A 13327-nucleotide genomic window follows, 5' to 3' on the forward strand; every position below is an offset into this window, starting at 1 on the left:
AGCTCAACATCAGCAAGACTAAGGAGCTGGTGGTGGACTTCAGGCGGAGCACGAAGATGCCTCTAACCCCCATCACCATGAGGGGGGAGGAGGTGGAGGTGGTAAACACCTACAAGCTCCTGGGAGTGCACTGGAACAATAAACTGGACTGGTCAGACACCACTGATGCTCTCTTCAGGAAGGGACAGAGCAAGCTGTTCTTCCTGAGGGGAGGAAGAGGAGGAAGCTGGACAGTATCCTGGATAACCCCTCACACCCCCTCCATGCAGAGCTAGTGAAAATGAGGAGTACGTTCAGCCACAGACTCATCCCACCTCGGCACAGCACTAAGCGCCTGGGAAACTCCTTTGTGCCTGTAGCCATTAGGCTGCACAACAAGGGGGTAACCATGTGACCCACTGACAATAACCCGGACTCACCAAAAAAGCCAGGCAGGGGATGTTCTTCCTGAGGCAGCTGACAGTGTTGTGCCAGTTCACAGCTTTTCTGAACTAGTTCAAGTTCAGTTCATACATGCTCAAAGTGAACAGTTCACGTTCAAAGTTCACAATTTTAATTCTGAACTAGTTCAAAGTTCAGTTCATTTCACTTTTTTCGTGAGATATTCAAATAAATACTTTTGTTCACACTACGAGCTAGAAATCACTATACGTTCTTTGAAACTGTTCATTGTAGACATTTGCGCATAACACTGCTATTGTGGGTTTCTTAACAGGTGCTGAAACTTGTAGCAATACAGACAAGATAGACCAGTTCTATACTTAGTGCAATGAAATCTACTAGCATTCAATTAAATAAAGAATATATAATATGAAATATGAATATATTATTTGATATATATGATATTGTATATACCTATGTGTGTGTATGAAATGAGCAAAACTCTTGAATGAAGGTAATGAAGGCAAATCTCAAAGGCACAACAAACTTTATTGTTAAGGAAACTGCGGATCTTTATTTGATACAATGATTTTTAAGATGTAACTTTGTGTAAGATGGAACTTAAAGCAACTTTAGGTAGGTAACTTCAACCTTCATGCACATGGTTCATGGGTCAGGAACATGGTTAGGCCTACACTATAGTACGAACTGAAAACTGAACCCCACCCCCCCTGGATACTTCTTTGTTCTTTCTCCCCTCAGGTCAGTCCAAAGAGTTTTTTGTTGGCATTTAACACCAACTGTTTTTCAAAGTTGGCATCTCCCAATCTGTTTCTCCTGGGCCTAAATATCTAGCCACCAGTACTGAACAATCTCTCCACTGGAGCACTTGAGGGAATTGCTGTGTTGTATTTCACAAACAGCTTTTTCAGCTTGGGTAGGACTGTGTACTCATGGAAGTTGTCAGCAGTTGGCGCATCCAAGTACATGTCCACCTCGGACTTGGTGACTGTTGCTGGGCTTCGAGTGAATTTAAAAAAGGAGGAAGCACTGCTTTTCTTCTCTGTTGCAGAGGTTTGCGCTTGTTCAGACTCCACCACAGAGATTGATTGCACTTCTTGCTTCAGCATCACTCTGTACTGCAAGCGCTGAATGTCATCCGACACCCAGTCCAACTTGAACATTGGGAGTAGCACAGCTGCCAGGATGCTCTCTTTTTCTTCAAGCCTGCCATCCAATCTTTTGCAGATTGCCTGAATCATGGTTTGGATGAGAAGACGACATGCAGCCAGACCTTCTGTAGCTGTAGGCTTTGAGCTCTCATCCAGCAGCCCTCTCAAGTCATTTTTCAGCTGCACAATTGTAGGTACCAGGTACCCAAGGAATGTGTTTTTCTCCCCTTGAAGAATGTTTAGTGCAGCGGCTAAGGGATGCATCACATTCACAAAGTTATCAATCTCCTGTGGGGAAAACCTCCGAAGGCCAAACTCATCACAGACGGAGTGCAGAAGCAGCCGGTCATATTCAGGAGCTGGATCTTCACCTGGCGCTATCAGGTCGCTGGCCTGTGGAGTCAATGTGGCTATGTGGCTCAGGCGCTGCATGGAGAGCAACATTGAGTTCCATCGTGTGTCATTTGGAGTGACAAAGCCAATCTTTAGCTTTTCCTCAACCAAATCTGAGGCTTTTGAGCTCCGTTTTACTCTGTTCCACAGAGCGCATGCTTTGGAAAACACAGGCCTCGCCAGTGTGTTGTACTGCCTGTCAGTTACATTCTTTGTGTCTGCAGCAACAAGATTTAAGGTGTGGGCCATGCACCTTCTGTGAGGGGGGAGGCAGGGATCCTCTAAGGCTGAGAGGGGTGCTGGCTCAAGCCCATCATCATCATCACCATCATCCAAACGGTCAATTGCCTGGACAAAAGCCTCTTCCACTGTGTCATCAGCAGCTGCAGCCGCAGCTGTAATAGCAACACCCTCTCCAAAACAGTTAAATGCCTTAACAAAATTTGAGGCATTGTCTGTCACTGTGCACACAATTTTGTTCTGAATTTTAAATTCTTTGTACACCTCTGCCAGTACTTTTGCCAGTACATCATATGTGTGTGACCCCCTGACACGACGGCATGCAAGTGCAGCTGATTTCCTGAGTGATGGATCATGTTTGTCAAGCCAATGAACTGTAATGCCCATGAATCCCTTGTTGACAGCAGACCAGCAATCAGCTGTTGTGCAAACAAAATCAAGCTCGGCAAGTTCACTTTTTAATTTATTGATAACCTCCTGAAATTCTCTATTCAGTAGTCCCTGCACTTGTTTTCTTGAAGGCACATGTCTGGTTGGTTGCAAACCTGTCACTAGTCTGATGAAGGAGGGTTTCTCAACTTTGCTTAGAGGTTGTAAATCTTCCACAATGTAGTCGATTATCAGTTTATCTACCGTCTCCTGTGAGACCACGGACCTCTTGAAGGCTGCTGACAGTGTCATTTGCGTCTGGGGTTGGCAGGGGGTCTTTTTTCCCTTTCCTCCCTTATGACCCTCGAGGGCTTGCATATATGCATTCACACTGGATGGATGTTTTAATTCAATGTGCCGTTTCAAATTCGAGAAGGACGTTGTCGATGTCCTAACTTGTTTTTGCTGCGCAGGTGGACACATCTTACACAGGAAGGAAAGATGTTTGCCGTCGGGGTCTTGGTTTGCAAGAGTGTAAAATTGTTTTAAATGTTCGTGAGGAGAATCGGAGTCCGTCTCCGTGCCATCACTTCCACTAGCCATCTTGTTTTGTTTTTTTTTAAATCGCAGCGCTTTCTCTCACTCTCGTCATTGGTCTCTGTATCTCTCTCTCTCGAGCCTCCAGCCCTCCGCGCTCTCGGCGTTGCTATGCCTAAAGCTTGAATTAAACTTGTTTTAACAGCCCTTACGCTTACGTCTTGCGTTTATGTTAATGACTCGAGGCGTTTATACTTCATTTTGCTTTGTCGGCGGTTGCGTGTGCTGCGTGGCGATTACCCGCCAGGACAGTAGGTGGAGCAGTGGGTTTTTCCAATGACGACCTTAGCCAAGCCTACTACGTTGAAAGGAAATTCACCGCCAGGACAGTAGGTGGAGCAGTGGGTTTTTCCAATGACGACCTTAGCCAAGCCTACTACGTTGAAAGGAAATTCACCGCCAGGACAGTAGGTGGAGCAATGTTGTTGCTTCTTCTTCGTCGCTTTCTACCTTGACGTTCGAAAACAGCGGGGTTTTATTAGGGGATGAAACCGGAAGATGTGAACACGCCGCCGGACGTGATGTAGATAGTGGCTTGCGCCAGTGCTTACGTCTTGCGTCTTACGTAAAAGTTAGAAAATTGAGGTGACACACGCGAGCACGCAAGGGGGGGCTTGCAACCGCGCAAGGGCTTGCGATGCGTCTTGCGTCTTGCGTTGCGTCTTTTTTCACCGACTATAAATCAAGTTTAAGCCGCTCTGCTGCAATTCATCATGGGTAACGTCGTGCGGAAGCCAGTACGTTTCAACTATTCAACTCAACTATTCTCAGCCGGACACTACGTTGCCCGCAATGCATTGCGCATACAGTGCCAAAACTATTTCTGCGTTGATACATGATTTAAGCGGCACCTACAGGAGGGAGGAACTTTCTCTCTCGTTGCGTTTCAAAAGAGAAAACAGATGTCACTCAGTTTTGAATGGAAAACAAATGCCAACGTTCATTTACAGTGATGTCTGCCGTTCATGACACATAATGTGAACTAATTCACGTTCAAGTTCTTTCTTGAAAAATGTGTTGCGTTCAGTTCAACGTTCACGAAAAAATGAGCGTGTTCAATGAACGCGTTCTTTTGAACTCGTTCACGCACAACACTGGCAGATGAAGAAATTCAACCTGCCAAAGACGATGATGGTGAGCATCTCCACCTCCAACATGGAGTCTATCCTCAACTCCTCCATCATGGAGTCTATCCTCACCTCCTTCATCATGGAGTCCATCCTCACCTCCTCCATCACTATCTGGTCCGCTGCAGCTACAGCAAAGGACAAGGGCAGGCTGCTGCGTATCATTGCTCTGCAGAGAGGGTGATCGGCTGCAGTCTGCCCTCCCTCCACCACCTGCACATTAATGCACATCATGTGAACAACATCTCGTTGTTTTTCTTTCTGAGTCCTGTGAGCTATGTTCAAACTCAGCTCTGACTGCATTTTGCACTTTCTTGCAGTCTGCATAGCCCTCCACTTTAAAGTGCAATCCGCTGTTTGCCATATATTCATTGTCAAGTGTTTCTGCTTTTTAGCTTTTAAGGTTCTTTGTATATTTAAAGTTGGTGTAAATACTTGTCTTGACCAGCCCTACCATGGGCCCTATGTGTAGCGGCGTGGTACTCTCTCGTTGCGTTGTGTATTTCACAGAAGGAGACCATCACTGTTGGCAACTTTGCTGTTTATTTCGGACATCTGGTAGAATAATTAACAGTCAGTCCCGGCACACACACACCTGAAAAATGTAAAATGTAAAGAAAGTGCAAGTTAGCTTACACGTGTAGCGCTAGCCATGTTATAAAAAAGAGAAAACAGTCACTTTTTATGAATAAGGACGTGTTCGACCGTTCGGGAGCTATACGTTTATAAAATACAACTTAATCCACCGCTTAGTATTGAATCAGAGTAATTAATATAAAACAATTGCGGAGCTCCTAACTCATGCACATACCAGGTAGACAGCAATGTCCAACTGCTGTTCTCCCCCGGGGTGCACGGCCCTAATGCACAGGCGTGCTGCCTTTAAGTACCGTAGGATAATTAAGTTTTATATGTGGTGTGATGAGTTTTTATGGCAAGTGGAATCATATCACACCTTAACTCCGTTACATAACCACATTCCTGCTAAGGGGCCCTCCAACCTGTCCCTTTGCCACACGCTCACACCTGACCCCAGTGCTCCTGCTATAAGTAGACCTATAATACAACAAAATCAGATATAAAAAAACAATATTCATGGAAAACAATACTTTCAATTCAATCCATAGATAGTCAATATTATAATTTGCATAAACAGCATATTTTCAAAAATATGAAAGTTAAAATAAATGTAAAACCACAAAGCTGTTGCTATACTGGATGTGGCTCAAATAAGCTTACACTGGGTTTTCAAGCATCATATTATTATAGTCAATTTTTACTATTTACTGACGGATGTGCATCCATATTGCCCTGTTCATCAGCATTTGATATGCAATATATTTATCCAATAATCAATCTGATCATTGTTTTCTCAAGAGGAGTTGTTAGGGGGAAAAGTATGTTCGTTGTTTGAAGACCAAGAGCTGTTCAAAAGTAGACACGGAAACTTCTAGCTTAAATTTATGAGTATTTATTAAGGCAATAGTGTAGTAGGTTTGCAGAGGGACGCAGCTGCGGCCCTTAATTCCAATTCACCAGTCCACAGACCACACGAGACAGTTGACTGTCTATAGCTGCATGGGTAAGAGACCGCAACCTGTCCGACCGTTTTTGTACACCCCCCGCCCAAGTGGTCTTCTTCCATTGGCCGACATCGGAGGGGAGGGTCCATGGCGTATTAGGGTACGCCATCTCAGTCCGTAGTAACTGCTACAATTACCCCCATTCATGTGCTTTACCCAACATTCAAATGTCATTTAAACACACATTAATAATAGTATATCATGTTTGCGAGTGAGTATTTAAGACTGTGTGTTTAGTATGTAACTCCACACGTGATTCTCCTTCTACTCGTATAATGATTATACCTTGAGCTACCCGAGACAAAATAGAAAACAACATCCGGTTGTACACAAATGAGGTCCGTCATAGTGTTCCGCCAGAATATCGATTATCCTTACAGAGTCTCACACATATCGTCTGGAGGGTTTCATAGTGTAGGTGAGCTCATGGTCAGGCACGATGACGTTATATTTCCATAGCTGCCGTTTATAAACATTGTTACCTTTAATGAAAATTAAGTATGGGTTGTATTTCACTGTATCTTCCCATTGAAACCAGCATGTGAGGCAGGGCCCTTGCATACTTGTGGGGGCCAACATAAGGCTCTGTGCCAAGCTCTGTATGGGTTTTAGATTTGATTGGTTGGGGCCAGAGACGGACGGTGGTAGTTGCATGTTTTTGAAAGTGTCTGTCCTTCTCTGTCACACAGACCCGTGAGTGCTGGCTGGTCATCAGGTTTTTTTTTATTTTGGCTTTTCTTTATTGTCTTTTTTTCATAAAGTGATCAAATATCTATCCTTAGGGTGTTCCCTCTTTGTATGTGTTTTTATTCCCATAATCATGTCAGCCAACCAAAGAACTGTGCGAGAGTGCTTGCATATACCCATACAGCATATTGCAGTCATCTGTCTTGTGTATGATCCGGTTGATCCAAGGGACCGCCAGAGACAGATAGCATCTGAGGGCCTGAAATTAAACCAACATTAGATTGCACGTGGAAGCCAGAGATGCAGTGGTAAAAGGGTATAAAGTCAAAAGGTGTATAGACTGATGTTAAACAGAACGAGGAGATCAGACAAAGAGAAAGAAATGACAGAATGAATGAGAGGAAACTCATCTTAATTCCTCAGGATTTACCCGTCCTGACATTAAAACATGAAACACTTCCAATGTTTGGCTCAGCTATAAATATGATCTCATTCTCTCCCCCTAAACCTGTTTTTGTTTGACTTTATGAACCACACATGCAAATGAAATACTTAAATTCAATATGCGTTTCTTAAACCAGACTTCTCACATCCAGATTGATCATGAAAAAGCTCCATCAACATATAATGAAAATATCTAACATCTATTATTGTTTTGGAAACATTGTCTTATAAATCAGCTTTTCAGAGTTTTTGGGACAATTAGAAACCTTGTTTTTTTTTCAAATGAATCATCACCATTTATTTTACAAATTATAATGTATGTTTTGTTTCCTTTTTTTCTGTCACAGCATATAGTCTCCTTCTTTCCATATTCATTATATCTAAGGTTTAGAAAAAGGGCTACGCTGTGTGGTCTCCCCCTGCTCCTTAGGTTTGTCTTTATCATTTCTTATTTTATTTCTGTCTCTTATCCGTCTTCTTGTTTACTTAACACTTCCTGCCCTTGAGTATTCCCTAGCTGGAAGCCTTAGCTACGTCTCACCGTCTTAACCTGCATCCCTGCTTCCCTCACTTGAGACTTTTCCTTACGTCTTTGTGCCTCACATCCAGGGCTGGACTGGCATCTGAAAAGGGCCCGGGCACTTTTGATCACCCAAGGGCCAAGCGCCATTTTTATATATATATATATATATATATATATATAGCTTACTGAATGGAATCCCCCCCCCCACCAAAACGTTTCTAGTTGTCTAGGCATAAACTGTAATGCAACTTGAGACAGATCAAAAGAGCGTAAGCTAGTCATTATGTCTAACAGTGTTTTTTTTCGGACACTTGTCATTTTTTTCACCACAGCAAAACCAAGTGACCGCTTCTTATTGCTTAGGCTTCCAACATAACTTGTTAAAGTTCCGTGTACAATACGCCTTGAAACATCCAACTGCGTTGTCTCAACCATGAAGAAATTGAAACATCCATTGCTTTAATGCTTTCCAGAACACAACGTGGTGAATGGTAGGATAGCCTATCCATGACCACCACAGGAAAATGCAACTCATAAAGACACGATTAAAATATCAGATACACATTGCCAACAACAAAGCTAATATACCATGTTTTTACATGTCATGCAAATTGGAGTGAGCGCGTAGCTATCAGCTATCAGCTATTCCTAAACAGTAGCACGGCTAGTCAGCTTCTTACCTATCCATCTACCGTGCAAATAGGCAGAACACTTAAGATAATACGAGATGTCTTGATAATGACGTGGCATGCCATTACAGAAGGAAAATATTACAAAAATACATTTTGTATAAATAGCAGTTGCACAAGACACGACAAGCAGTAGAGTAGAAATAAGATATTTGTTGGATTTGAGAAAGTGAAAGGGGGGATGCCATAACTAACACGCACTAGCAATTACAAGACACAGCACATGTCGTCCTTGTGACAGCTGACAGCTCAAGACAAATGGAAGATTTCTATAAGCTGTCAAAACAATACAAGAAAGGTGTATGAAAATAAATCGGTACATATTTGTGACTGATTTGAGAGAGTGGGGGCGACACATTTAGTCTTAGTTTCAGGCAATAAATGGGAAAAACGCCGAAGCAGTGAATAGCTAATCTGCCTAGCTAGCTAGGGTATTTCTAGACGGGACGGCACTAGCATAACTTCAAACACATCACATGACCTTGTAACAGCTCGACAAATGGAAGATTTATATATGCTGGCGCAACATTACAAGAGAAGTGCATGAAAATATATCAAATGGGTACATGTTTGTGACTGATTTGATAAAGTCAGGATGACAACTTGGTCTCGGTTTCAGGCAATAAATGGGAAACGAAACGCCGAAGCGGTGAATAGCTACACTGCATTGGCTAGCTAGCGGGTGTGTTGAGCTGAATTCTAACCTCAATCTCTCCCTGCTGGGTCACGTCTCGTGACTCTCGTCTCTCCGTCTCCTCCTCCTCTGGTTCCCCGGCTCGAACCACCATCTCCTCCTCTACATTCTCCACCACCTGTGCGCTCGTTGTCGTTGTACCGGCGGCCCCACCGCCCGAACCCGAGGTTGAGCTTGTGCTTTTGAATAAGTCGGTGATTTTTGCACATTTTGCTGCGTCGTCTTTAAGTTTTTGCTTTCTCTTTTCCATTCGCTTCTCATGGCCACTCTTTTGTTTCTCCATCTCGCGACCTCTCTATCCTCCACCATTCCCTTACAAAATTTGAGGTGATGACTTGGGTCAAGTGAGGGCCTCTAGGGAGGGGCGGGCCTTCGAGAATCAAGGAATTTCATTGGACTAGTCAAATGTGCCTCAAGAGAAGCATCCAATGGGCCACGATGTGTCATGTTTTTACCGTCGCAATCAATAAAAAATTTAATATATATGATGTATGTTTTGTTTCCGGCCCTGGGAAGGCCCAAAACGTTGGAGGGCCTGGCGGGATTTGCCCGGTACGCCAGATAGCCAGTCCAGCCCTGCTCACATCAGGGATGCACGGAGAGGGCACAAGGAAACCAAGAAAGAGAAAGCAAGGAAATTAGTTTTTAGAGCAATTGGACCGTTTGTGATGACGCCAGTACAGCTGGATCATCTGACAGCAGCCAGCTCTGTCTCTGTTTCATTCAAACACCACCCCCTCAACGCCTCTGTTATTACACAGTTACTGATACAAACTCATACTTTCTAAGCGAGCTACGTCCGATGTTTTTTGTTGAGAAAAAGTGTTCAAAAACAGAAATATATGGGCTGTGGGTTGAATAAATGTCAACCGATGTTGCATTATCGTAACGGTATTGTTGTAGGCATAAAAATCACATTAAGTAACAAAACTCACACTTGTGTTGTCTTTCTGCCGCCATGTCTTTCTAATGTGCCGGCTGACTGGAGGCAGGGCTTTTAAACTGTTTCAGCTGTGGAAGCTGAATGGAACTGACAAAAAGATAAAATGGTCTGCTGGTTCCTCGGTTATCGCTCCTCAATCCTCCGACACGAATAGGTATGGCGTTATTTTTGTGCCTCTATTTTGAGCACACAATGAAACATTTTAAGCATAGAAAATCTTATTGAGCGCGCAATTGAACATTTTGAGCACAGAAAAATACATTTTGCAAGCACATCATTTATATTTTGAAGATAAATTGATCTTGTTCCGTGCGCGAGCAGACCGCTATACGTGCTCTCTCTCCCTCTATGTGGCACAGCGTTACTAAATGGATTTTAAATCCTGATTAAAACATTGATAATTTGAGCAGATTTGTTCCACATAGTAACGCTGTGCCAACTTGAGCGAGCGCGCAGGCAAACTTGAGCGCACACATGGTGGAGAGGTTGAGAGAGGGAGAGAGAGCGCGTGCAGCGTGGATGTTCTGACAACAGTTTCAACACCTCATGTTTGCTGGGCTAGCTGTTTTATTGCCTGAATGATATGGTGGCTCGATGATTGGATGGATTTCTGGAAGGTCAGAACATTTTGTTTGGCAGTGTGAGCAGTTCCAAGGTTTGCTACGGTCCAACACATAACCCTCTGACACATGTCCTTTTTATACTTCAGTTTTTGTTTTAAAAGGTGATTTTGTTGCCTTTGGGAACATGTGGTGTCCTCCTATTTACAGCCTTCACTGATCAACTTTTACAATTAACAACCTATCATTTCATTAGGATAAGTCTGAAATATTTGAGTGAAACATGTGGATGCGCTGCTCAGCATCCAGCAGTGGAGCGCCTGTGCTGGCAGCTTCTCTGCAGGCAAACATGTGTAACTGGAGGAATATGAGGCAGGGCAGTCCTGTAAAGGAGCATGAAGCTCACAGAACAAAACATTAATATGAGCTGACAGTGAGCTGATTCCACCACAAGCCACACATCCACGTATCATTTATCTATGCAGCTTCACTGTATCCATTTCCTTACAGTGAAGACACAGGCCTGCCAGAGCACTGCAGCTGAGAGCATTCATCCTCATAGGCTGTTTGATGCTATGTGACATATATGTCTGGAGCCTGTGTGCACCTGAGGCCTCCTCATGTTTGTAGGACACAGGGTGGGTGCAGCTCAGCAGTGATAACCCTGCATGTACCCTCTGTGACTTCACATGTTGCCTGCTGGAAGGGCAGTGTAACTGAGCCTCATTGGTCAGATAGGTTCTTCTGGTTTTGCAATGACAGTTCAGTTTGAGCAGATTAGCCCCCCCACCCCCCTGGCTTCACAGTTTGTGTCATCATCTGACCTGATGAAGCAATACATGGAGATATTAAGCTCCTCAGAGAGAAATACAGTTCCCTGATGATTCTACTACACTACCCAGTAGTATCAGCTCAGCAGCTCAACTGGGCTTTGTCAAGGTATGAACAGACTGGATCACTGGAAGCTACAAAGCGTAGAACTACAATATTGCAATTCACTTTAGAAGAGACATGGATGCTTTTTAGCCCCTTAAGTAATCATTTGCCAAAAGGTTATAACACACACACACACACACACACACACACACACACACACACACACACACACACACACACACAGTACACACACACAGTATGCACAATCATCCCACACTTTCATTATATTTTACACACAGCATCAGCCAAATTAGATTTGAATGCGATCAGATTCTCCCTCATGATGTCCATGCCTTGTCAGCGGCTCTCACAATCCTAGGCCATATACATACTAAACGTTTGAAGCTCAACTGAACATGGCAAAAATGTTGAGCATGGAGTTACAAAGAGGTTATATGAAGAGTATAAACGAGCTGTCAGTGGTTTAAGTTATACATTATTATTGCAATGGCCTGGGATTGAACCACAAACCTTTCCATTATTGGATGAGCACAGCCCACCCAAGATATACATTTCTTTTTAAAGTCAAGGTAGTCAAAAATATCCTTTTGCAGTTTCACATACAAAACATTCAATATTAATCCACACTCACTGATGAATTGATTAAAATGATGAGCACAATTTAAAAGACGGTATGGTATGGGTGATCTGACACTGTGAGACTGTGCTGTCTGCAGGAAGCTGGAGGCGATAGAACTTCAGCTGGAGGAGCTGGAGTAGGGATAGGCCCCTGAATTCTCCAGCAACTTCCCATGAGAGCCACTAACATCAAGACTAACACAGATAGCAATCACATAAGAAAGTGGCATGAGCAGAGCTCTCAACATGATATAAACCCTGTGCGGTTCTAAACAAGTCCGTCACTGTCTGCATGTCGTAGGTTGGCGCTGGTAGCTGAAAGGCTCCTGTCGCCATGTGCTCTGCATCCAGCAGCTGGAGACGGCAGGAGCTGTGTTCCTGCTCCACAGTGAGGAAGTGGCTCTCAATCACCAGAGGCATTGTTTAAATCCAGAGATTCCTAGGGGACAATGAGTATGATTGTGCTTCTTGTCACATACATTTGTTATGCATTCGATATTTTAATTTTAAATCAAAACAATGAATGTGCTTACGCTGCTCTACTTGACATTCAGTAATCTACATTTTAGAGGGGATTATTATATACTATATTTGAACAATATATTGTAGGGACATATCTATACAAAACATGTCTGTGAAGTGTTTTGCTCAAAACATCAAACAGATCCCCCATTGTAGCATGCCTCATACCCCTCTATTTAAGCCCTGTTCCTGAAGTGCTGATTCTGTGACTGTAGCTTTAAATGAACTAGCTGCTGCTGACCACGCCCCTTTGGAGCTGCTACCTTTGGAAGGTCATGATCTCTCCTCTGAAGAGAGTTTTCTACCGGGAGAAACTCAGCTAAATGCTGCCGTGATTAAACGCCATATTATGTTCGAAATCACGTCCAGCATTATTTCTGAAACTCTTCTCAGTGTTCGCCACTAGAACAGAGACATTATATGTATTATATATACAACAACTCTAAGTCCCTCCTGCAGACATCCTGCTGAACACACAGAAACATCTGGGGGGGGGAATCAGCTCGCGGACTGTATATGGGGGACGATATGTTGGGACGTGTCTCGTGGGTGGGACGTTGCCAGGAGTTCAATGTAAAGCCAGGCCACATGACGTCATATCGGCAGCAAATCCGGATCAGCTTATTTGTACCCCCGTTTTTAGAGATGTGGGTAAAGTGGAAAAAAGAGAGGGTTGTATTTTCTGACACTTTGTGAGTCTCATTACACACCGGGGACCAGTGGCGGCTCCTGAAAAAAATCAGTGGGGGCAATTATTTTCTGATAATGATTAAGGTGACCCATTCAATAGGTACATTAAGCAAGACCATATCAATTTGTTGTTAGATGATTAACTCAGACAGAGATCCCTCTTGTGTCCACTAGATGGCAACACACAGCATAAATATT

This window comes from Eleginops maclovinus, chromosome 18, assembly GCF_036324505.1.
Source record: "Eleginops maclovinus isolate JMC-PN-2008 ecotype Puerto Natales chromosome 18, JC_Emac_rtc_rv5, whole genome shotgun sequence".
NCBI lineage: Eukaryota > Metazoa > Chordata > Actinopteri > Perciformes > Eleginopidae > Eleginops > Eleginops maclovinus.